The sequence below is a fragment of the Acomys minous genome (assembly GCF_964271855.1).
Source record: "Acomys minous genome assembly, chromosome: 11".
In the NCBI taxonomy this organism is placed as follows: Eukaryota; Metazoa; Chordata; class Mammalia; order Rodentia; family Muridae; genus Acomys; species Acomys minous.
The window spans coordinates 93,110,597-93,135,826 of NC_140492.1; the positions used below are offsets into that span (position 1 = coordinate 93,110,597).

Consider the following 25,230-nt stretch of genomic DNA (forward strand, 5'->3'; position numbering starts at 1 on the left):
CCCACAGGATGCAGAACTGGAATCCCAGGATTCAGCTGAGTTCTCACAGGATGGAAGCTGCTCCGTCCAGGATGCTCTGGAAAGACCCGTGGATCACAGCCTTACCACTGAGTTCTGAGCAAACTCCAGTTTCCAAATCGGTTTTAAGACAAAATTTCCGTGTGTTCATGGAAACAGTTTGTACAAATACTGTGTTTTGTTGTTTTTAAAAGTACATGGTTAAGACTCCTACTTGTGTAAAATAGACACCCAAGTTAAAATGAGTAGACCTGCGTTACCCAGGGTGTCACTGAATGTTGTCAGAGGCAGCACTGAAACCCTGGTGTCTGTCCCATCATCTTCAACTTCTGCTATGCTAAGAAACTAACGCCTGTGTTAGTTAATTCTAGCAGTTTTGGGTGTAGTTAAAAATGCTTCCACTTCCATTCAAAATGACTTGAATATATTTGGAGTTATTCCAGATATTTGACTCTGGCTTAGAACTCATTTTAGTAAATAATTCTTTGGTGGACTTTGTGAACTCTTTCCTTTGGATGCAAGCCAAAACTCATCTGTAAGGCACACAGCTTTTTATTCAAAGTTGGTGATGAATAATTATCTCTGGGCTACAGACGGAAGAACTGAACCAGTGGCTTGAGGGACCCAGAGGCTAATTACCATCCCTGTGCATAGTTAATACAACAGAGTGGGGGTGGACGATGGTTTGCCCAGAAATCTATTCCATTCCCTCGGGTAAAACAAGGATGTTCTGTCTGCTAACATACTTAAAGCAGTAACTGTTAAAAAAAAAAAAGAAAAAAAAAAAGCAATGTTATGGTTGAAGCTTTCTAAGCCATATGTGTTGACAGAATGCTTAAGTCTGTCTCTGCAATAAACGCAAACCCTGCCAGGCAGAAGAACTACCAGGGCCAGGGCGACTGAACGACTTGCACGCCCGAAAGCGCAGGGGGGCTGGAAGGCTGCGCTGCGTTCGGAGTGCGTCCAATGTTTCCTCTAACAAAGGCACCGTCTTGAGGCAATTTCGCGGGCCACGGTTCTCCCCTCTTCCCAGCATCGGCCTCCGTCTCCTCCCGGAGGAGCCTCGATCGCTTCCAGCGAGCTCGGAGTCCCGGCCCAGCGCGGGAAGAAGCTGCACGGAGCAGCGACGGTGGTTTCCTGCAACCCGAGCGTGCCATTAGAGGATGTCGGAGTGCTGCGGCTGAAAAGGGATACCTGCCGCCTGCAAATCGGGGCTGCACTTGAACAACCTCTTTGCACCAATTACGGGCGTACAAAGAAACTCGATCGGCCAGGGCGGCGGAGGCCCTCGGCGGGGTCGGGGCTGGCGGGCGGAGAGTGGGGGGCGGCCGGCGGGACTTACGGGAGAGAGGAGGGGGGCGGGCCTCCCGCCAGCCCCACGGCCCGCGCCCCCCCGCCCCCCGCCGCCGACGTCGGCCGCGTAGACCCCGTGCGCGCTGACTGGCTCGCGCCGGCCTTCGCCCCGGCTGTGGGCGGTTGGGGTGCCCCCCGCGGGAGGCCGCCCCGCCCCCGCCGCCGCCGCCGCCGCCGCCGCCGCCGCCGCCGCGCGCAGCCTCGGCCCCCTAAGCCGCCGGGGCGGTGGCGCTGTTGCCGCCGCGGCCTGTGAGGCAGAAACTCCCTCCACCCCTGCCCGGCCCGGCCCGGCTCGGGTCCGCCTCCTCCTCCTCCTCCTCCTTCTCTCTCCTCCTGCCTCGCCTCCCTTCTCCGTCTCCCGCTCGAGTGAAGGTGGCGCGGCGGCGCGCGACGCAGCCTCGGCTCCCGGCGCGGCCTCGCGAGCTCCCGAGGAGACCGCGCCGCCGCCGCGGCCGCGGGAAGGGACCGGGATCGGGACAGACAGACGGACGGGACGGACTGCCCGACGGACGGCCGCCTTCCAGCCTGCGCGGCCGGTCTGCTTCGGCTCGGGGCGGCGGCGGCGGCGGCGGCGGCGGCGGCCGGGCGCCCGGGCGCAGGGCGCGGCCAGCGCACTCGAGACAATAACCCGCGCGGCGCGGCGCGGCGCGGGCTGTGGGGGCGGAGGCCTAGCGCGGCCCAGGCCGACCCGAGCTCCGCGTCCCCGTCGTCCCCCGTGGGAGGCCGCGCGAGGTTCCCGCGGCTCGGGGCGGGCGCCGTCCCCTCCCCCTCGGCGGCGCGCCGCCCCGGGGTTCCGGGTTCCCGGGCACGGAGCTGGATCCTGCTTTTTCGCCCAGGCAGGAAGTGAGTTTCGCACGGCAATTCCGGGCGGTGTCACGAGCGAAAAAAGTTTTTTTATTTTTTTTTTTTTACCCTCCCACCCCCACCCCCGCTTTCGGCGGAGGACCTAGCCGGGGCTGGGAAAGTCCTGACAGAAGTCGCGAGCAGGAAGCCGGCCCGCGCCCCAACCCCCACCGGGGCAGCCGCACTGCTGCGGGAGGCCGCTGCACATCCGCCTCGCCCTCGCGGGAGCCTCGGCGGGGCCCCGGAGCCACGGAGGAAAGGGCAGGAAATCATGTCAAGCCGAGCCTCGGGACGGCTGCCCTGAGACACCCCGAGAGGTAATTTTTCTTAAGAAAAGCGTCGAGCCAAGTTCGTGGGCCGGAAACGACAGTACTTTGAGTCGGCTTCGCTCTGCCCGACTTTGCCTCACTTCTTTTCTCTCCTGTCGGAGTGCCTCGGTATTTTAGCAGCTGAATAGCACAACTGATTTTTTTTTTTCTTCTTCCCTCCTTTCCTTCTCCCTCCCTTTTCTTCTTTTTCCGCCCCGTCTACCGCCCGGATTCCTTTTCTTTTCTTTTTTTTTAAGGTGGGATTGTAAGAATGCGGTGGGACGAAAAGTTTTCAGCCATCGGAAGAAAGAGTGCCTTTGTTCTGCAGAAGGTCCAAAAGTTTTAGTGTTCCGGGACGTATACAATGTATGTTAAGTTGCTGAGTCTGGCAACTTTTGTTTCGGAGGAAAGTTAAGTCTCGGGCTGCTGGCTTGATTCGCTCCCTCGCTCCCTTGCTCGCTTGCACTGAGATGGCTGCCACATTTGTTTATGTTGGTGCGGATTGTTTTGGTTTTCGCTTTAATCCTCCACTGAGGTGGTTTTTATTAAGACGCTTCTGTTTCTTTGGCCTTTAGAAACCATCTGCCTGCCGTTCTTGGTTGCTTTTTTTTTTTTTTTCCTGGACGGCCGAGGCACTAGTTGTAGTAAGTAATGCGTCCTTTTTCAGTCAGTATCTCACAGTGCTTGCTCGGTTACTTGATTGAGGACAAGTAGCTGCTGGATTTTTCTTGAAACTTTTGTTCTCGGAAGCAGAATTGAGGTAAAGATTATGGATCGGACAGAGAAGGATATGACAACAAAAACAAAGCAAAACCCCAAACACCTGCCAGTAGTTGATTGGTCATGACTTGTGTGCAGTTCCGATTAGCCACATAGGAAGGGGAGAGAAATAAAACGCTTATCAGGGGTGTCACATTGTGCGAAAGAGCGGCGCTGTTTTGCAATTGTATGCTCGTATTTTTGTGTTGGCCCATCTGTTTTTTGTTTGGTTCTGCCTAATTAGAGATAGGTACGGACTGTGCGGGCTGGAATTCGTGAAGTATGGCAGACATTCCCCAGTCAGACTTAGGAACGCCTCGGAACAGTGGGGTCGTCTTCCTGGGTAAAGCTAGTTTTGGTTGCAGCAAACCCTACTGTCTTTTCTCCTAGTGTTGCAGTTGTGGGCCCTTTTTAGTTTGTTTCTCCCAAGTGATTTTGTGCTGAAGGGAGATGACAGATAATACTGTATTTTAAATAAATATTAGCTATAGGTAGTTGTAGCTTAAACTTAATGTTTAATCAGATGCTACGAAAATAATTACCAGAAACCGGAGGAAAAGGGAGTTGACTCCTTTTAGTTGAAAGAGGGAAGGTAGGTTTTAAAGAGCAGGATCAAATAACTTCACTACTTGTTCTTGGCTGGTTCGCTTTTACTAAGTACATTTCAAAAAGAGAACTATTCCAGGATTTATATTGTGTTATTAGGGCCTGGTTTCTGGAGTTTTGTTTTCATTTTTATTTTATTGGTAAGATTTGTGACCCATCAAGTTATTCCTGTTAAAAGCCAGACTGCTTTATGAAGGAATTTAAAGTGCATAACTGGTGGACTTTATGATTAGGGGACGTGTAATTAGGCAGCGAAAGAGGTTATTCTTGAGCGTATGAAAGAGGTGAACAAAATTAATGACATTGAACTTCGGTTTCCTTTTATGGCTTTTACTTGGCTTCAGAGCAGTGAGCCTTAATAGAGCAAGTCTTTCAGAGAATGAACACTTTGCAAAGATGTTTTTGTATCAGTCAGTTTTCTATAACGTATTATGGCACTTGAAAACGCCTATTTAACATGCCCATCCTTTAAAGAAGTAGCTTTTTTGAAAGTGTAGTCTGTTTAGATTTTGACGTGTTAAAAATGAGATGCCCCACTTTTGTGAGCCTTAGTGAACCTTTAATTCCCACCAAACTAGCTTAATGAATTTTAGATTTTATACTATTCTCCAACCAAATGTTTTCGAAGTCTTTTTAAAAATGCAACAAAGGGTTGAGAAGAGTTTGTTTTTAAAGACAGTGACTTGAAGTCTTTCTGAATTGCCTCAAAATTTATGTATTTTTAGTATTGTGTGAGGGAGATTCCCCACCCCATGAAATTGTAAAATAAAAGTACTTCCAGAGTGCCTGAATTGCATAGAGAGGCTTGTTAATGAAGGTAATCATGAGCTTTCAAAGCGCCACCTGATGCAGTGTTCCCATGCCTCCTTGACATTTAAGAGCAAGCTATTGTCAGTGCCTTGTATAAAAGGTTCAGAGAGCTTCAAGAATGGAAACAGTGTTTATGGGGCTTTGTCTTAACAAAGTGATAAGGGTAGAGGCAGTTTACATTTACCATTAGTAGTAAATCTCAAATTGGGTTGTTTAGACATGTTATATACTTTAAAAATTTTTTAACTTTCTTTTTTTTTCATTTAAAAAATACTCTATAGTAAGCACCATTTGCCAAGTAGCAAACTAGGTACTTATTTGAGCATTTAGTTGAAATAATTGTTTATCAATAATAAGATCTTAGAGTTTAAGCTTTTGATAGAAGTAGGTTATGGCAGTGTTTACAGAGTACTTAGGATACAGAATTTTAGTGATGTTGGATAGCAAATAAATTTTTTTTATAATTGCTGTTTATTCAGTCTCTTTAAATACATCCACTTTGTTGCTCACACTTTAATCTTGACTCTTTGCCTTATTCTCCATTTGTTATGCTTTGTTTGCTGTTGAAACACTAACAACACAGGATGGCTTTCTTTCTTTCTTTCTTGACAGCAGTGTTAGACTTCCTTACTCTTCATAATAGATAAGTTATTGAATCACATTATTCTTGCCATAGAAAATGTTTATATGAATTATATTCTATAATATTTACCTTGACTTATCTAGGGGAATTCCATTTTCCCCCTTTGCATTATATTTCTTTTTCCTTATTGTCATTTATTGTCCCAGTCTTCACTTTTGCACTTTGTCTTCTTCCTTTGTATTTGGTTTCCTAATTTTAAAACCCGTTACTTAACTTTCTCTTGTAATTCCTTTAGTTTAGGGTTTTTTGTTTTTTGTTTTTTTTTTGTTAACGTTACTTGTTTATCCTATTTTTCCATGTTCATCAATATTTAGTTATGTTTTCCTTGCTCTTTCTCCCAAAATTCCTTAGTGCATGCATATTTGATCACTCTCCTTAATTCTTCTGTTTACATCCAACTCAGTGTACATAGTAGTTTTTAATATTTATTTAGTATGCTGTTTTGCTTTCATATTGTGTGATCAGTTTTCTTCTTCTACCTCATTGTCTTTGCAATTAGTCCTTACCAAGTTGTATATATCTGTGTGTCTTCATCCACACTTGCACTGTACTCTATCACATTATGTTTGTCACTTCCAGATGTGCTCCACGAAATGAAGGAAGGCCTTCACATGCTTGCAAATGATAGTGCATAAGAGAAATAGGAAAGAAGAACATCTGAAAATAAACTTAGTAAAATAAAGCTCTACATATATGAAATGTTTCCATCTATGAATATAATAATACAGTAAGTTTGAAGAAACCCTAGCAAACAGCAGAAGCGACATTTGTGTAATCAAAATAGGTATAATAAAGCCTGTGAAGTTTATTCATAGGGACATCCTTATTCAGATTTTTGTGCGTAGTTAGCTATTTCCTGGGTTTTTGGTGTGTAGAAGGATTGAGAAAGGCACATTGACAGCAGCACCCTGAAATTATAACTAATGAGTATTCCAGTGAGAGAATGGAAAAATGGAGAGAAGATTGACTAAGAAAGTACAGATGTTCTGAACTTAGGATGGGACCGCAAGCTGATAAAGTGATCATAACTGGAACTAATCAAGAATGCATTCACCACACCACACCTACAAGTGTGACGGCTTAGCCTAGGCTACCTTACCCACGCTCAGAACCCTTAACTAATTCTCCAGTTGGGCAAAATCAGCTCACACAGAAGCTTAGCTTATAGCAGGTGTTGAGCATCTCTTGTCATTTATTGAGTACCTGTGTCCAAACGTTCTGACAATCCAGTCCATGCTAGGGTATTGTTTATTCTCATCCTTTTCTTGTGGCTCCTGAGAAATAGCGAAACTTGGATTACTGGTTGAAGACGTGATCAACATTTCAAGTAGTTTTGCTGAGTATGTGTCCCTATGTACTGTAAAGTGAAACAGCCATAAATTGACCCTTGTTGTTTCAGAGACCAGTTGTAGTTTGAACTCCTTACTTTGGGACAGAATGCTTCTGTACATTTCGTTTGCAGGCCAGAGGAGTCACTTTGTTGTAACGTGGGATGATTATGAGAAGTAGTAATAGTCCTAAGATTATTTGGTGTTTTGATCTTAGACTTCCCAAATACTTCTACAAATTGAGAACCCCTCAATTTGGGTTTGGGTTTATGTCAGCTATTGATTACTATTCTTTAGTTAGAAATTAAAACAAAATTGAAAAAATAACAATAAACCATTGCCTGCTAACATTGTTTTTAACGGAAAATATAATTATTTTCCAAAACAAATATAGTTGTGACCCAGTATCCACGGTGGGTTGTTCCAGCCCCTTCCATGGACATTTAGGTCCCTTACGTAACTTGGCATAGTTGTCTGCTGGGAACACTTTAAAACAACTTTAGAGTACTTGTAATACTAAGTCCAGTGCGAATACTGAGTAAATGGTGTACAGTATTGCTTAGGAAATAATGACAAGGAAGAAAGTCTATGTATTCACTACAGTTGCAATTCCCCCCTGAGTGTTATCAGCATGGTTGAACCTAGCGATTTGGAGGACTGACTAGAAAAAAATGAGAGGAGGGTGTTTTTGCATTTTTACAAGTTACTTGTGTTGGGCTTAATGTAAAGGACCTAAATCTCAAATCAGTTTCTTCCATCTGTTGCAGTGTGTTGTTTTGATTGGAATATATGAAGAAAACCCACCCCATACAGTTACATTTGTAGGAAAGGGAGGGATGTTTCAAGCACCTTTTAGGTACTTATGCGGTACTCTCAGCTATGGCAGTCTTGAGGCTCTGTCTTTCAGCTTGCTCCATGGTTTCCAGTTCTTAATGATTTGCTTTTGAAGTACAGTTTCTAAGAACTCTTTTTTTTTTTTTTAAGATGTTGGCTTTTATTTTTCAGCAATATTTTGGTTTACATGTAACCTAGAATCTCTGAGCTATTACTTAATTATTTTAATACTGCTTTCTGCTTTCTACTTGAAATTTGATTTTGTTGTGCTTGGTAGACCTCTTGTGCTTTTGGGTTTTCTTCAAATACTATGCATTTTTGTTTGTTTGTTTTTGTTTTCCTAGTGTGTAAGGTCTTTATTAGTGGCCTACGTTGTACCATATTGGCTGTTTTAGCATGTTTTCCCAGTTCAAGTGAATACTTGTTCCTGCTCTTAGGAGAGGAGTGTTGCAGCTTGGGATATGTGGATCACTTGGCTTCCTGGTACAGGTGTTTCCTGTCCTTCAGGAGATGCCTTCCTATTTTCAGCTCCTGCTGGCATGTCTGCTTTCCCACAGTAGATAGCTGCTCTGTTGGAACTTTAGCGTGTTCTACTGCAGTTTTGTCTGTGAGCTGACTGATTGCTCAGACACAATGCTCCCAATCCTTGCTTAGAAAACTCAGTATTTTTAGAGATACATTTTATGTTTCTTTTTAGCATTTGCTGTACTTGTTTATTTTTTGGCTATAAAAGGTTCAAGACTGAGTGAGTGGATGCCTGTAACCGCTGATAGCACCAAACTATAACTGTATGCCTTTTCTGTCCTAACTAAGCACTCACCACATACTGTGGTTGTAACTTACTAAATTTTTAATTTTTATTTATTTATTTGCAGCCAGGTGTGGTGGCACAGGCCTTTAATTCCAAGACTTTAGAGGCAGAGGCTGGTGGAGCTCTGTGAGTTCGAGGCCAGCCTGGTCTACAAAGTGAGTCCAGCAGGACAGAGAAGCCTTATTTTAAAAATCAAACAAACCAACCAAAATTTTTAGTGTTTTGAGCAGTAAGTACTGCCTTTGAGGGCCTCTACCTGCTAGGCAAGTAGTCTGCCAGGTAGTAGTAGCCCAGCTCCAATGGCTATGGCCTTTGCTGTTTAAGGTAGGGTAACAAACTAGTGTAAAAATCTTTACAAGTTCATAGGTAGAAGGAACATTCCATGTTGCTGATTTGGAGACAGGGTCTCATGTAGCCTAGGCTGACTGTGAACTTACTATGTAGTTTAGATTGGCCTTGAACTTCTGTTCCTGCCTCTATTTTCAAAGTGCTTGAGATTATAGGTGTGTACCACTATACCTGATCACCAGATGGATTCTTAATGTGGGTTTTTAGCAATTTCATTTTTTTTTTTAAACTGAAAAGTGGGTTTTCTTGGCTTATTAGTCTATTTACATTTTGAGTCCATTAAGTAAAACAAGCTTTATATGAACACAAGAGCTGAAATACCTCTGCAAAGTATCTGATGCGCTAGATGGCTGTTAAGTGACTGACAGGTAGGAGTGTACACAGTGTGGATGCTCTGGGCAAGGGGATAGTGCGGGCTTTTACTTCAGAATTATATTTACATTAGATAATTAGTATATATTTTACTGTATTTACTGTAGAATTTAGTTCTAGAATTTTCTATCAAATAGTTTTATTCTATAACTGATTTCAGGTAATTGACTGTAGGCCATGGAATTGAAAAAACAGGACTATTGTGTTGCATTTGATGTCACCTCCTCTCCCCAAACCTTGGTAGTCTCAGATTACTTTGTAGAAGCATACTCTTGCCAGGTTTTTAAAATGGCTTCAGACTTTTTGGATGGTTTTCTGGTGTGTGTGTGTGTGTGTGTGTGTGTGTGTGTGTGAGAGAGAGAGAGAGAGAGAGAGAGAGAGAGACAGACAGACAGACAGACAGACAGACAGACACTGACCTCTGTAGCTAAAGATGACCCTGAGCTCCTGATTAATCCTCCTGTCTGCATCTCCTGAGTGTTGTGCTTACAAGCGCGTGCTTCTAGGACGAGTTTTATGTGGTGCCAGTAATCAAATCTAGGGCTTTCAGTGTGTTTGGCAAATACTCATTCACCTGAACTACATCCCTAGCTGTCTTAAATTTTGAGGCAATGACAAGACACAGAAGTTGAATTTATTTGTTCATTGAGCTGTTTGGCAATAAATTGCCCATCTGATGACTTAGCACTCTGAAATACTTTTATGTTTATTTCTTATAAAGAAGGGTATTTCACTCAATCACATCAAGACTATCAAAATTAGAATTTAGCGTGAACATTATGTTCTAAACCCTATCAATTGTCTTTATGTGTGACAGTTGCTTGTCATCCTGCCTCTGTAACCAAGAACAATGTCTGTCTTTCTAAGCACTGAAAGGTTTGAAAACTACAGGCTTCATTGTTTGTAGACCATTCCATCATTTCCAATTGTCTGATATTTTGAAATCCATCTTACATTGGATCTCATGATCAGATTGTTATCTTTATCAGAGATCCACACTCCCCTGTTTGCTCATGGCATCTTACCAGGTGCTAGGCAGTTTTAATTTGTTCACTACTGATACTCACTTCAAGTGACAAAGGTTGTGACTGCCAAACTTCTCTTTTCAAAGGTTTTTGTTGTTGTTATTGTTGTTATTTTGTTTTTTTGTTTTTTTCCCCCGAGACGGGATTCTCTGTATAGCCTTGGCTGTCCTGGACTTGCATTGTAGACCAGGCTGGCCTTGAATGCACCTGCCTCTGCCTCCCGAGTGCCGCAATTAAAGGTGTGCGCCACCACCGCCTGGCTTTGTTGTTGTTTTTTAGACAAGGATTCTCTGTGTTAATTGCCCTGGGTGTCCTGGAGCTCACCCTGTAGATCAGGCTGGCCTTGAAACTCAGAGCTGCCCGCCTCTGCCTCCCAAGTGCTGAAATTAAAGGTGTGTGCCACCAGTGTCCACTTTTTTCCAAGGTATTTTCCCCCTATTTGTAACTAGTATTTTGAAGATAGGTATTTTGAAACATGTAAAAAATGTTTTCTTCATTAGATTTTTAATTTATTTATATCTACTTAAGTTCATGGTTTTTATTGTTCAAAATTAACTTGTTTTCATTAATTTTGAGGCTTCTAATTTTTAATGTAGGGCTGGTGATTGAGCATGGTAGGACTAGTCCACTTCCAGTGGACTATACTCCCAACCCTCATGTTGTTACTGGCTTAGCTAGTGAGAACTTCTACTTGGTTTTTTTTTCTTTTTTTAATTAATTCTAGAATGCAACTATGTTTTTTATAGTTCTCAACTAATCTGCTGTTTTCCTTGGTTGTTAGTTTTAAAAGATTTATGGATGTGTACAGGTGTAGAGGCCACAAGGTTTCCTTGTTTGGTGTCCTTCTCCCTGAACCTGAAGCTCATGTTTCTTTTTTCTTCAAGGCTGGAATGCAGCAAGCCCCTGCACTCTTACGTCCATCACCTAGGATGGGCTTACAGGATACCTGGCTTGTTATGTGGATGCTGGGATCTGAACTCCAGTCCTCAGCATCTGTGTAGCAAGGGCTTTTAATCATTGTAACATCTCTCCAGACCCTCCTTTGTTATTTTAAGAGGAAAATGGTTCTTAGGAGTCAGCATCTAGGTACTTGTATTTATTTCTCTTGGGGTGCTCCTGCCCCAGGCCTTCCAGTCAGAGTAAGGGGGTCCTTTATGAAAACATATTTATATTTATATCTATGTGAGAAGGCTATGAGTTTACAATAAAACTAATTCTAATCTACACAAACATGGTTTTAAATTATTTTAGAGTCTTTTTGTGTGTGTGAGTGATAGGGCTTCTCTGTGTACCCCTGGCTGTCCTGGAACTTGCTCCATAGATCAGACTGGCCTCAAATTCAGAGTTCTACATGCCTCTGCTTCCAGAGTGCTGGGATTAAAGGCATGCACCACCACTACCCGGCTTTTTAAAATTTTTATTTTGCTTTAATGGGGAGCAGACTTGGGTATCTACCATTGATTTTTTGTCTCTGGTCTTCTTTTTACTTTGTATTTAAAAAAAATAGTCTTCCTAAGTTGCCCAGGCTAGGGTTGATGTCAATCTAGCTCAGTCTTGAACATTCAGTAGTCCTGCCTCAGCTTCCCCCACCCCTCCCCTTCCCACCCCACCCCTCCCCTTCCCACCCCACCCCTCCCCTTCCCACCCCACCCCGCAGTTGAAATCCTTCTTGTTTGTCTGCTTTTGTCCGGTATTTGTAACTCATCTATGACACTGAAAGTAGTGTGTGTGTGTGTGTGTGTGTGTGTAATTGGTGCCGACATGTAAGTGTGTTTGGGAAAGCCAGAGCAAGAGGTCCAGTGTCCATTGTTCTCCAGTTAATTGACTTAAAAAGGGGTCTCTTAGTGAGCTGTAAAGTCACTGTCTTGGTTAGGCTGGCTGGCATGGAGCTTGTGGCATCTGGCTGGCTCCACCCTCAATGTTGGAGAGTGCAAATACTCTGACTCAGAGATCCTGCTCTGCCATGTTGAAATTCTGTTGTTTATATCATCTCAAAGTTTGGAGCTTACATCTACCTGATACTGATACTCTTGGTTTTCAAACCATAGGTCAGTTCTAAACTCAGGAGTGGACCATGTAAGAAATGTGTAATCTAAAAATGAATCTCTTTTTTGTCAAATTCTTATCTATCCTAGAATTAATAGGCTGACCTTTCTTGCCTTTGGAGATTTTTGGACATGATTTAAGGGACATACTGAGATAGCTTTATGTGATTAGATCTACTTTTAGGCTTGAAGGAAAGGCCAAGCAATCACCGTGAAAGTATGACTCTTTATATGTCCTGTTATCTTTGGGGACTTCATGAAATGTAGTTTATTGTTTTAGTACTGTGTGTTAGGAGGGGCTTATACATAGGAGATACTGATTGATCTATCATTGGCGAGTGAAAGTCACTTCTAAACCAGAGACCATACTAGTCATCTTTTGTTGTTGTTGTTTTGCTTTTTAAGACAGGGTCTCTCTGTGTAGCCTTGGCTGTCCTGGATTGACTTTGTAGACTAGGCTGGCCTCAAACTCACAGAGATCTGCCTGCCTCTGCCTCCTGAGCGCTGGGATTAAAGGCGTGAGCTACCATGCCTGGCTTATCTTTCTTTCCCCCTTCCTAGCTCATCTTTTTTTTTTTTCTTTTTTTTTTTTTTTAAAGGCAAAGAGCAAGGAAGCAAACTTTTCTTTCTTTACTGTTGTTATTTTCAGTGTGTGTGTGTGTGTGGAAGGGGGAAAGGTGTGTGAGGCAGACACATAGGTGTGTGTGTAGGGGGAAGGGTGTGTGAGACAGACACATAGAGAGATGGAAGGAGAGAGTCAGTCTCTGCCTACAGATAGCACAGTGAACAAGTGAAGGTTCAGTGGAAAACTTAAGGGACTTGATTCTCTCTTTCTATTATATGCGCTCTGGTTTTGCTGCAAATGCTGCCTGCTGAGGTGCTTTAGCAGTCATCTGTAGTCATATTTTTAAAAAGAATTCTTAGTTACGGAAAATTTCTAGTTTTATCATTTTGTCTTTCTTGCTTGCTCCCCCTCCCCCAATACTGGAGATTGAACCCAAGCGCCTTGGTCCGGCTCTTGAAATGAGGGCAAATGATGCTTATTGATCAGTGAATCACACTGAAGACTTAAGAAATTCCTAATAGAGAAGTGGTGCTAGAGTCTGTGCCTAGAGTGCAGGAAGCCCTGGATTCATGTCCCTTACACAAACCTTTCAATAGAATTTTAGTTGATATCCTTTTGTTTCCAAGCTGTATTCTTATAAAATTTACCAATAGTCCTTTTATTTTTAATTGTACCATAAATTACATTTTATTCTAATATTTTATGGTTTAATTTAAAACACACGCTAACAGATATTTTTAAAACAGTTGTTATTTCATCATATGGTATTCTTTGTATGTGGGGGAGTAGAGCAAGGTTTCATCATGTAGTTCATAGAAAACTGAAATTCCTCATTGATTGTTATATAATCCTGGCCATATGCTCAACCATAAAAATATTCCTTAATTCCTCCTAAAGCTTGTTTGCTTGCTTTATTTCCTTACTTATTTAGTTACTTGCTTGCTTGCTTAGTTTGCCATGCTAGGTATTAAATCCAGAGCAACATGTATTCAAGGCAAGCACTTTATCAGTTGAGCTATACTTCTCCAAAATCCACTGGAAGTTTTTAGTGCTGCCTTTTTAGAGCCTTTCACTGGACCATTTCACACTTGCTTTCTCTAGCGTTGTCAGCTATGAAAATGAGAAGAAGCAAAAGGAAACGTACTAAACTCTTGAACATTTACTAGAGAAACAAAGCTCCTTGGGTGGTTCCTTCTCTCTCTTTGGGTTTGAAGAAATCGTCAGTTATCTGAGAAGGACTTCTTGAACATTGTTTCTGTACTGATTCTTACTCTCTTACAACAAAACCACACAAACTGTCTGTAAAAATTTTTTTTAAGTATATTATTTATTATGTATACAGTGTTTTGCCTGCATATACAACTGCACTCCAGAAGAGGGCATCAGATCTTATTGTAGATAGTCGTGAGCCACCATGTGGTTGCTGGGAATTGAACTCAGGACCTTTGGAAGAGCAGTCAGTGCTCTTAACCTCTGAGCCATCTCTCCAGCCCCTGTCTGTAAAATTTTTTCTTGAACTTTTTAATAATTTAGCAAATCATCAAGTGGCAGTTATTTCAGTCATTTATTTGATCTTTATATAAATGCAGTACTTCATGTAGCTCATTTACACAGTAAGTGTTTCACAAAGGTCCTTGGTTATTAGTTATCACTTTAGATCAGGATGTTAACTTTCCCCTAATTTATGTCATAGATAATTTGTAAACAGAAGGCATGTTTCTTAGGATGTTATATTTTCCTCTGTATCATTGTTACTGACTTGGAAATAGTCTACTTCAAATAACCCTTCTCCTTTGTCTTTTGGTTAACAAAGAAGGAAAGAAAGAAAGAAAGAAAGAAAGAAAAGAGAGAAACTCAGCTGTAGTGCATGAAGTGAATTTCTAGAAATAACTTAGTTTATCAGTAACATTAAGTGAGATTAGAAATATAAATCTAGGGCTGGAGAGATGGCTCAGAGGTTAAGAGCAATGGCTGCTCTTCCAAAGGTCCTGAGTTCAATTCTCAGCAACCACATGATGGCTCACAACCATCTATAATGAGGTCTAGTGCCATCCTCTGGCCTGCAGGTGTACATGCAGGCAGAACACTGTAAACATTAAATAAACAAATAAATCTTAAAAAAAAAAAAGAAATATAAATCCAGTTTCCTCAACTCTGTTGCTTTCACTTTTATATTAGTATTTCTTTAAGCATGTTTGACAAATCTGATTTCTTTAGCATTGTACTATTTCCTAAAGATTTAAATAAGTATTAGAGAAAAAATGTTTGGGTTCACATAAGCCAGGGAATTCTGGACTAAGATACTCTTTTTCCTTTTTGGAAAATGCCAATTTATCATAGACTACAGTTTTTAACCTTTAGAAATAATTGGAATACAGTTCAACTTAAAAGAAATATTAGTGTTAGTACTTGAGCCCGTAAGTTCATAGAGAAGTTTATCTTAGAGTGGTATGCAGTTCTGCAACATGATTCAGATTTTTGTTTTTCCAAGTGCACCTAAGCTCTGTGTAGTTTCAGGCTTGTAAAAAATGTTTCATTAGGTGAAGTACCATGCTATCTTTTTATTTCCTATGTTATTAGCATCTTGTTTTCATGTGGTACAGTCCTTGCAATTGAGCTAATACTGATACATTGTTACTAAACAAACTCCCTTGTTTATTTTCAACTTTGCTTTTCATATGGTACTGTGGGTTTTGGCAAATGTTTAATGACTTTGATCTATCGTTATTGCTAAAAGTAGCCATAATGGATTCAATGATGTGGATTACATAAAAGGAATGGCAGCATTGATATTAGGTATTGGAGATCCAGTTGTATTTTACTGGCTTTTATATGAGAATAACATGTTACCAGTACGGAAATTACTTGTAGTTTTGAAGAAATAAAATAATAAATGTGGTAATTTGTATCTGGAAAATTGAAATTTTGTTCCATTGAGCTGTGTGCCTGTTTTTCTGCCTGTAGCACCATACTGTAATTACAACTGTGGTTCTCATAATAGCTTGAAATCTGTAGTGGTACTCTGTCTAACATTCCGCTCAGGGTTGCTTTGTCTGTCTAGGGTCTTGTGGTTCCATAAAAATTTCAGATAGTCTTTTCTATTTTTGTGAAGAATAAGATGGAAATCTTGATTGGGATTGCATTGACTCTGGGCATTTTAGTAGAATGGAAGATTAGCTGGACTCACAAGGCAGGGCCTGGCGTTTAGATGTGGTGTGGGAAAAGATGAAGTTAGGTTGGTAGGGGCTTTCTCAGTTTATGAGTATTTTGTTTCAGATTTTGAATTTTTAAAAAATACTTGTATGTTCACATTGTTTGTTTGTTTGTTTGTTTGTTTTTTGCAGTGGGGGGCCTGTGTACTTTTTATTCAGTTTATCTTAGTGGTACTGGCAACTACAACATTGAATCTTTTTTTCAATATTCTTTTTAAAAAATATTTTATTAATTTATTCATATTATATCTCAATTGTTACCCCATCCCTTGTATCCTCCCATTCCTCCCTCCCTCCCACTTTCTCTGTACTCCCCTCCCCTATGACTGTGACTAAGGGGGAATCTCCTCCTCCTGTATATGCTCACAGGACATTCTCCACAGTTGAGTGGAGAGTGGAGACTGACTTTCGCACGAACTCTGGTGTCCCATATTTTTGACCACATCCCCTGGATGGGGAGGCCTGATGGCACTCAGAGGAAGGATAGCAGGCTACCAAGAAGAGACTTAATATTCTTTTTTTTTTTTTTTTTTTAGTTTTAATTTTATTAATTTATTTAGATTACAACTCAGTTGTTATCCCATCACTTGTATCCTCCCGATCCTCCTTCCTTCCCGCTTTCACCCTATTCCCCTCCCCTAGGTCTATGACCGAGGGGGACCTCCTCCCCCACTATATGGTCATAGGCTATCAAGTCTCATCTTGGTAGCCTGCTTATTCTTTCTTTGAGTGCCATCAGGCCTCCCTACCAAGGGGAGATGGTCAACTATGGGGCACCAGAGTTCATGTCAGAGTCAGTCCCCGCTCTCCACATAACTGTGGAGAATGTCCTGTCCATTGGGTAGATCAGAGTAGGGGTTCGATGTTTACTACTTGTATTGTCCTTGGTTAGTGCAATAGTTTGAGCAGACCCCCATGGACCCCGATCCACCCATCAAGAAGCATTGAGTCTTAATGTCTTAAAAGTCTCATAATTTGTCACAACTCAGTCTTTCATTGTTTTTTGTTTTGTTTGTTTGTTTGTTTTTTCGAGACAGGGTTTCTTTGTGTAGCCTTGGACATCAGGCAGGCCTCGAACTCACAATGATCCACCTGCCTCTGCCTCCCGAGTGCTGAGATTAAAGGCATGTACCACCATGCCCAGCCCATCTTTTATTGTTTTTACATGACTTTTAAAAAAAAAGTCTGCTTAGATATATTTGCTATGATGTTAAATTGAGGTCTTAGATCGCCTTACCCTATTAGTATAAGGTTTTAGAAATTATACAAGGGAAGTGCTCCTACCATATTAGAAAAAATGCATAATCTTACCATGAAGTAACTTTGATCACTTGGTTAGGGTAGTATCTGTTAAGTTTCTCCATTGTAAGATTATTATTTTTGCCTTTTTATAATCATTTGTTAGAAGCCCAGCCCATCTTTAGGGAAATTGGGACCAATTAAGTTTGACTTCCTGGAGAGAATTAAGTATCAAGGCATATGTTAGTATAACACCATACAGATATTATAGAAGAGATGTTTGGATCCTTTGTTGATACTTATTCATAAAGGTTTGCCTAATATATTACCATACTTTTGTAGTTTTTCCCCTGTAGAACCACTTAAGTACTTGATATGTAAAAGAGACTATGCTATAGCAAGGAAGGCTTGTATCATTAATCCAAAAACATAAATATGTTAGCAAAAGGAATCTCAAATGTAGTTAGTTTTAAACTTTTAAAATTTGTTTGATCTACATAATGTTACAGAGTGGTGAACCTTTTTTTTTTTCCTTTTGAAACAGACTGCCCATGTAGCCCGCGCTTTCCTCCAACTTGCTGAGACAAGATCTCTCTGGGACCTGTGGCTCTCTGATATGGCTAATCTGACTAGCCTGCCAGCTGCAGGGACCCTTCTTTCTGTAGAACTTCCCCATTGCTGGGAATATAAGGATGTGCTACCATGTCTGGTTTTATGTGCATTCTGGGGATCAAATTCAGATCCTTATGCCATAGGTTGCATTTCACTGGCTGAACTATCTCCTCGGTCTTTATAGTTAAATATTTTTATTATGTTATATTTTCATGTCTGTGTGTGGTTGCAGATACCACTTAGTGTGTGTAAAGGTCAAAGGAAACCAGTGGGAGTTGGGTTCTCTGCTTTGACCATGTGGTTCCTGGGAATTGAACTCATTTCATCAGGCTTGGCCTCAAGTGCCTTTACCTGCTGAGCCATTTTGCTAGCCCAGTAAGTGGAGATTTCATAATGGCTGTGTGACATATGTATGTTGTTCTATACCTTGTGATAATTCTCCTTTGTTATAAATTTTGGATAATATATCACCATAGATGTAATTTGTAGTTGTGAGTCTGCATTTATTTATTTCTTTATTTGGATTTTAATATTCAAACCTGTGAGTTGAGCCATATATGGTAGTACATTCCTATAATCTCAACATTTCAAGAGGCTGAAACAGGAGTATTGCCAAGTTTGAGACTATCTGAGCTACATAGTGAGAGTTTCTCTGTCTCTGCTTATCAGATACATAATGGGTCTCTCTCTCCCTCCCTACACACACACACACACACACTCTCTCACACACACACACACACACACACACACACACACACACACACACGGAGAGTGCATATGAGAGAGGAGTCTACCTTGGAGCTAATTAAACTACTTTTCATTTAAAAAGTACCAGTCTTAGACATTTGGGAGAAATGGAAAATTGACTAATATACTTTATTTGAAATGAAAATCACAGGTAGTTTCATCTTCCAAACCACACACAAGGTTTAAGGGGGGGGGCAGAGTGACTTATTTTTTTCCTATTAACTAGAACAAAGAATATACAGCAGTACTATTGTTGTTACCATATATTTTGCCATGATCTTGTTGGAAAATGTCCCTTAAGTATTTTTGGGGGGGTTGTTTTGAGATAGGGTTTCTCTGTGACCCTGGTCGTCCTGGAACTCACTGTGTTAGGCCAGGATGGCCTCAAACTCACAGAGGTCTTCCCACCTCTGCCTCCTTAAAATTGTGCACCACTACCACCACCAGGTTCTCACTCAGTATTTTAAAGATGCATAGTAGTATTCTGTGGAGAACTCAAAAAATTGATGCCCACTCCTTCTAAAATAAAATCTATACCTACAACAGCACTCCCATCTGCCCAAGAGAACTGAAAACATGCTTTCAAAATATGTTGGGAAGAGTTGTATAGTCCCTCAATGATTGCAATTCACATGCTGATTAACTAAAGAACGGATAAACAATCGGAGGAGATGCCACTCTGCAGTTAGAAAGAATGAATTATTGACTAAATACAGATGAGTCTCATAAATATTGTTTAATGACAGAAGCTGGACACAAAAGAGTTTATATGACTCTATTTATTATGAAATGTTAACCTAGCTCTAACATTAGATGTGACAAGTGATTGCCTCTGGATAGTACAGGCATTAATTGATAGAGGGCATAAGAGAATTTTCTGGGTAATGAAAATGTTCTGAAACCCCAACATATACCCTAAGATGTGTTCATTTCATTGTATATAAACTTGGCCACAAACAAACAAACAGGGCAGATTAAGTGACTCAGAAGGTAAAGGCATTGCAAGACTGACAACACAAGTTTTATCCCTGCAAGTTTTTCCTCAGACCTCTGTGTGACATGACACGTGTTCATACACCAGTAGGTATAGGACTATAGTGATATTTTTTAATAAAATAAAACAAAAATATGCACATGTTAGATCCTGTACCACAGATTAAGATTTAATTTTGTTTAGGGTGATGGCTCGGGCATGTCTTCTGATGTCTAGTCCTTCCTGAGAACTTGAGTTTGGTTGTAAGAAGCGTTGATTACAGATACCTTGTCTTTGAATGTAGTCCCATCTTGAGTGCACTTGCCACACACGTAGACTGACACAGGTATGCTACATTACCAACCAAACTATAATTAGAAGAGACATTGCTGTTTGTGCAAAGATTTGATGATAAAAATGCTTGATGCATTTTATAACAAAATCTTAATATTTCCTTAATTTATGGGATATTTACAGCCTATTAAAGTAGTGTGAAAAAAGGAAAACAGTCTACCCACTCCAGATACACACTTTTGTGTTTCTCAGATTCATGAGTAAAGGATGTTGAAAGTTGTGTGCAGCTGACTCCTGCACGACAGGACATCTGTCATCCCTGGCGCTGACTCATCCGTGTACTGTTATACCTGTGAGAACGGCTGTGAGATGGGGCGCTTCGCTGTCAGTTCCTTATTCTGTAAGGAATTGTGCTTTTTCATTTGAGTTAGATAATGTATGAGGATAAGTTTTAGGTATCTTTGCTGGGGAGGGTACATTAAAACGTGTGTGTGTGTGTGTGTGTATGTGTGTAGACCAGTGGTTCTCAACCTTCCCAATGTTGTGACCCTTTAATATAGTTCCTCATGTTGTGGTGGTCCTCAATCATAAAATTATTTTCATTGCTACTTCAATAACTGTAGTTTTGGTATTGCCGTGACTCATAAGTTATCTCTTATCGTGTGTATGTGTGTGTGTGTGTGTGTTTTAAATATGGTCTTAGGTGACTCCTGTGAAAGGGTCATTGTACTCTAAAGGGGTTGCATGGTCTATGTGTTGAGAGCTGCTGGTGTAGAGTTATGCACACATGTGAATGCAAGTGTCCATAGAATCCAGCAGAGGGTGTCAGATTCCTTAGAGCTGGAGTTGTGAGCCACCAGATATCAGTCAGTGCTGGCCACTAAACTCTGGTCCTCTGAAGAGCAGCAAATGCCCTTGAATCCCTGAGCTAAGGGGAATGTGTCGGTAAGCAGCCAATTTGGTACTTTTGATATGCTGGTGTCAGGAGAGGTAATTCATATCAGTGGTGAGGTCTCTTTGAGTGTCAATTTTTTATTATGTTGCAGAAAACTAATGACCTAGCATTTAACCAGAGAAAAGTTGTAAAACCAAGAAAGAAAGCTTATAAATAATACATACCTATAGTAATACCTATAATTACTGAAGTTCTGAGACATGCCACTTTTATCTGAATGATATTGATCTGAATCATCTGAAATGATATTGAAGAAACAGCTGATTTTCCATTAGAATGAGAAGTCAGTGATTTTCTCAGTTTACTTCTATAGAATTTGTTTCATTAGAGCATAAACTCTGTTTTCTGAGTTAATTACTACTTGTAGAATCTTACTGGAAGGCTGGAGAAATTAAGCTACTAGAAAAAATATCATGCCCATTCACAAAGCTTCAGACTTTGTTAAAATACAGTTTATAGATGTACGTGTGTGTTTTTATTGTGGGTAATTTGTATGTGGACAACTTAAAGCAAATATTAGTACTTAAGCAATATGACAGGAAACAATACACTTGCATAGTTTGATTCTGCTTAAGCTTCCATAACTTTAATGTAGCATAATACACAAGGGCATATTTATATGTAAACATTATAGAAATAAAGATGTGTGTTTCATGTAAATCCAGTTTTAGATTTAATCTTTTAAATTATTTTCCCCTATTTACAAATTTATATTAGCTGATTTAACTGGGGGTTCGTGCATTCCAAGTGCTCTACTCCTGAGCTGTACCCTCAATCTCTACTTTAAAATTTTTCAACAGTCTACAATTTTCTTCAAAAAAATTCATACTGAGATTAAGAATATAAACAGGACTGAATTGACAAAATTGTTATTACTTGAATCTTAAGAGCTCTCTTATTTGCTACACAATTATTTAATTTACTCTTTTTAAAAAGAGTTCCACCAAAATGCAAATCACTTGTAAATAAAATCAAATGTACTTGCTCTGAAATTTTGTTACTAAATACAGTTTTATGCAAACATTATTCACCTTTCAAGTAGCATAGTATTTTTTCTCTTAAGAATTTCAAAAAAGATATTTTTAAAGCTCTTGATTAAGCTTTAGAAATAGTGGCTCTATTGATTCCTTCTTTAGAGATGTTAATATTACTCAGTTAATAAAATTTTCTAGTGATTATAGTCAGTGCATATAAAAACTATTTCAGGGCCAGTAAGATGGCTCAGTGTCTGTGAGCCTGATGTCCTGAGTTTGGTTTACAGAGCCTGTGGTGGGAGGAGAGAACCAGCTCTTGAAAGTCACTTTCATCTTTGACCTCAGACAAGCCACACCCACATGGGGGCGGGGAGAAAGAAAATACTAAAGGTTAAAAAGACCCTATTTAGAAGATTGTAAAAACATAGTTTATTGAGATGGATCAATATTAAAATTACTGTGATTCAATAAAGGACAGCATAAAGCAGTTGTTGTTTGTGAGCACACATGTGGTATATGTGTGTGTCCAGGTGTGTGCTCTTTCATGCACATGTGAATAGAAAGGTTGGCTTAGCTACCTTCCTCTTTTGTTCTCCATCTTACTTTTAAAAATGTAATGTCTTCTGTTACTCTCTGCCTGTTTCTTTGAAGCAGGGCCTCTCCCTGACCCTAGAGCTCATGTTTTCTAGGCTAAAATGGAAGCCAAAAACTCAGCAATTCTCCCATTTGTGTTCTGCACCCCCAGAGCTGGAGTTACAGGCACTGAGGGAGCACCCAGCTTGGTCAGTAGGTGGTAGCATCTAAGCCCTGGTTCTCATGATTGCACAGCCCTCTTCAGCTGCTGCGCCAGCCCTCTAACTTCCTTACTGATATTTTGCATGTTTATTTGTATGGACTGTGCACATGTATATGCCTTTATGTATGTATACGCAGCGCACGTAGGTGTATGTGCGCGTAGAGACTCAAGCTTGACATATCTAGTTTTAACTTGATCGTTTTACACCTTATTCATTGAGCTCAACAATAAAGCTTGTCTAGAAAGCCAGCTTGCTCCAGGGATCTCCAGTCTGGACTTTCTGGGCACCTAAGTTAAAAGCAGGCTACTACACCCACTTGAGTTCTGGTACAAAACTTAGATGCTTAGTCCTTCAGCGTGGATGGAAGGATAGAGACAGTGATTTAAAAAATAATTGAGACTATTTATATTAGATTTTTTTCATATATTTTATTTTTTCTATACTTTTAAGTTTAGAAGCTTTGGTATAAAGCTATCAATACGACTGACCCTTTATATGAAATAAACAGAAACTAGAAAATGAGATGTAATTGGTCATGTGGGCACTCAAGGGCTAGAGTGTGGTTAGTTTCAGAAAGAAATTAGAGCAATTAGAAAATTATCAGGAATTCAGGAGCATCTCTGTAGTTTTATTCAGTGAGAGCTTTCTGATTCTATGTAGTTCCTTCCATGGATACTGTCTTTTAGTCTTAACATATAATGGGGAGAGAAGATGCTTGAGTAGGTACTTGGTCTGCCACAGTGTTGCTCCCTCCTGGGTCTACAGTGGATATGGGGAAGCACCCATTCGGGTGGGAAAACAGCCGTGAGGGCGGAGCTGCTCTGTTGGGCTGGCTGCTTGCTATACACACCTACTCGCCAAGCCACATACTCTGCCTTCGTATTTGCATAGAGGCCTGTGAAGGGTTTGTGGTGAGCTTTTTGGAGAAAGGAGAAGTCACCATGAAGTAGGGAGCTATTCTAAAGTGGCTTGGGATGTTTTCCTGACCAGCGCATCGTGTTTCCAGGGTTTACCCCTGCTGTAGCATATGCCACTACTTCAGTCCTTCTTAGAAAATAGCTAATTGATACTGTACGGACATGACATTTTGTTTATTTTTGCTAATTGATAAGTCTTTGGGCTGCTTCAGCATTTTGCTCACTGTGTAATGCTGCTATACATACATACGTACATACCCACATACATACATACATACGTACATACATACATACATACATACATTTGAGAATATTTGTTTTTAGCCCTTTTGTTTCATACCTCGTCCTGTGTTTTGGGGTTTTTGAGACAGTGTTTCTCTGTGTGGCCCTGCCAGTCCTGGAACCCACTTTGTAGACCAGCTGGCTTGGAGCTGAAAGAGATCCACTTGCCTGGAGAGTTCTGAGAATAAAGGTGTGCACCACCATGCCTGCCAGCAGCTGTCTTCCAAACTAACTATACTGTTTTCATATTTCTGTCAGTAATGTACAAAGAGTTGTAGTTTCTTCACATCCCCTTCAACACTTATTTCTGTCTTGATGACAGTTCCTCTAGTGGCGTTACAAGGATTTACTGGGAGTTTGATTTGCATTTTTCCTAATGATTAAAGCATCTTTATGTGCTTTTGGTTTTTGTTTACCTTTGGAGAAAAACTTGTTCAAATAATTTTTTTTTTTTTTGACACAGGAGTTCTAACTGGTGGTCAGTATCCTCATGTAGCCAAGGATTACTTTGAATTTCTAGTCTATCTACTTGTACTTGTGAGTGTTGGGACCATAGGCCTGTGCCACCATGTCCAGTTTATGTTGTATTGAGGATTTAACCCAGGGCTTTATGTTAAACAAACACTTTATTGACAGAGCTGTGTCTCTGCCATGTTGCTATTTCTTGTTGTTGCATTTTAAGAGTTCTTTATAAAATAGATACAAATCCACTATCAGATACATGATTTAAAGATACATCTCCAGTTTTGTGGGTGTTTCTTCAGCTTTTTAATAATAATACTCTTTTTTATTGACAGTGTCCCTAGTGTTTGTTTTATTCTTGGAGGTGACACAGATGGTTGTTAGTTTTCTGAAGATTTATTTTTTTTTGTATGTATTTGAGTGTTTTGCCTCCATGTACATGTGTGCACCACATGCGTGCCTGGTGCCCTCAAAGATCAGAAGAGGGCTTCCGAGTCCCTGGGACTGGGCTTATAGATGGTTACAAGCTTCACGTGGCTGTTGGGAATGGAACCAGAGTCTTGTGCAAGAGCAGTAAGTGCTCTTAACCACTGATCCAATTTACCAGCCCGTAAGTTAGGGTTTTTTTGTTTGCTTGTTTGTTTTTCTAGACAGGGTTTCTCCATGTATTCTTGGCTGCCCTGGACTCACTTTGTAGACCAGGCCAGCCTCAAACTCAACAGTGATCTGCCGGCCTTTGCCTCCCAGAGTGCTGGGATTACAGATGTGTACCACCATGCCTAGCTGTAAGTTAGCTTTTTAACTGAGGAAGTAGTTCTGTTTCTAATTTATCAAAATTTTTGTCAATAATGAATGTTGGGTTTTGTTTATGTAAATGTTTGATTTTGTAGTTCTTTGATATTTAGGGAGAGAGCTCATTTTTTAAAGTTTGATTTTGTGATCTATAGGTAATAGCTTCTTCATTCATCTTGGCACCTTTTAATTATACTTTACTGTTGTGTCATAATATAGGGTTTAAAACAAACAAACCAACAAACAACCCCAAGTAATGACCACTATAGGCTCTTCCTATGATGCTCAGGGTGGTGTTAAACATCT

The 25,230-nt window shown here is 40.7% G+C and overlaps 1 protein-coding gene and 1 long non-coding RNA gene across 3 annotated transcripts in view; one reads left to right on the forward strand and one right to left on the reverse strand.

Annotated features, from left to right (window-relative positions):
- Positions 1-2,215: 2,215 nt before the first annotated feature.
- Positions 2,216-25,230, forward strand: part of ERBIN (erbb2 interacting protein) — a 99,413-nt gene continuing 76,398 nt past the window's right edge. Inside the window, exon 1 of one of the 2 annotated variants that reach the window (XM_084800747.1) lies at positions 2,216-2,531. The gene's annotated coding sequence lies outside the window, so the exon portion shown is untranslated. Of the gene's footprint in view, positions 2,532-2,709; positions 2,889-25,230 lie in introns of those variants that run through there. The other variant, XM_084800750.1, reaches the window with a different exon arrangement.
- Positions 3,115-25,230, reverse strand: part of LOC311608324 — a 53,126-nt gene continuing 31,010 nt past the window's right edge. The window contains exon 2 of the long non-coding RNA XR_014782908.1: positions 3,115-7,922. This is a non-coding gene — a long non-coding RNA (uncharacterized lncRNA). The remainder of the gene's footprint in view (positions 7,923-25,230) is intronic.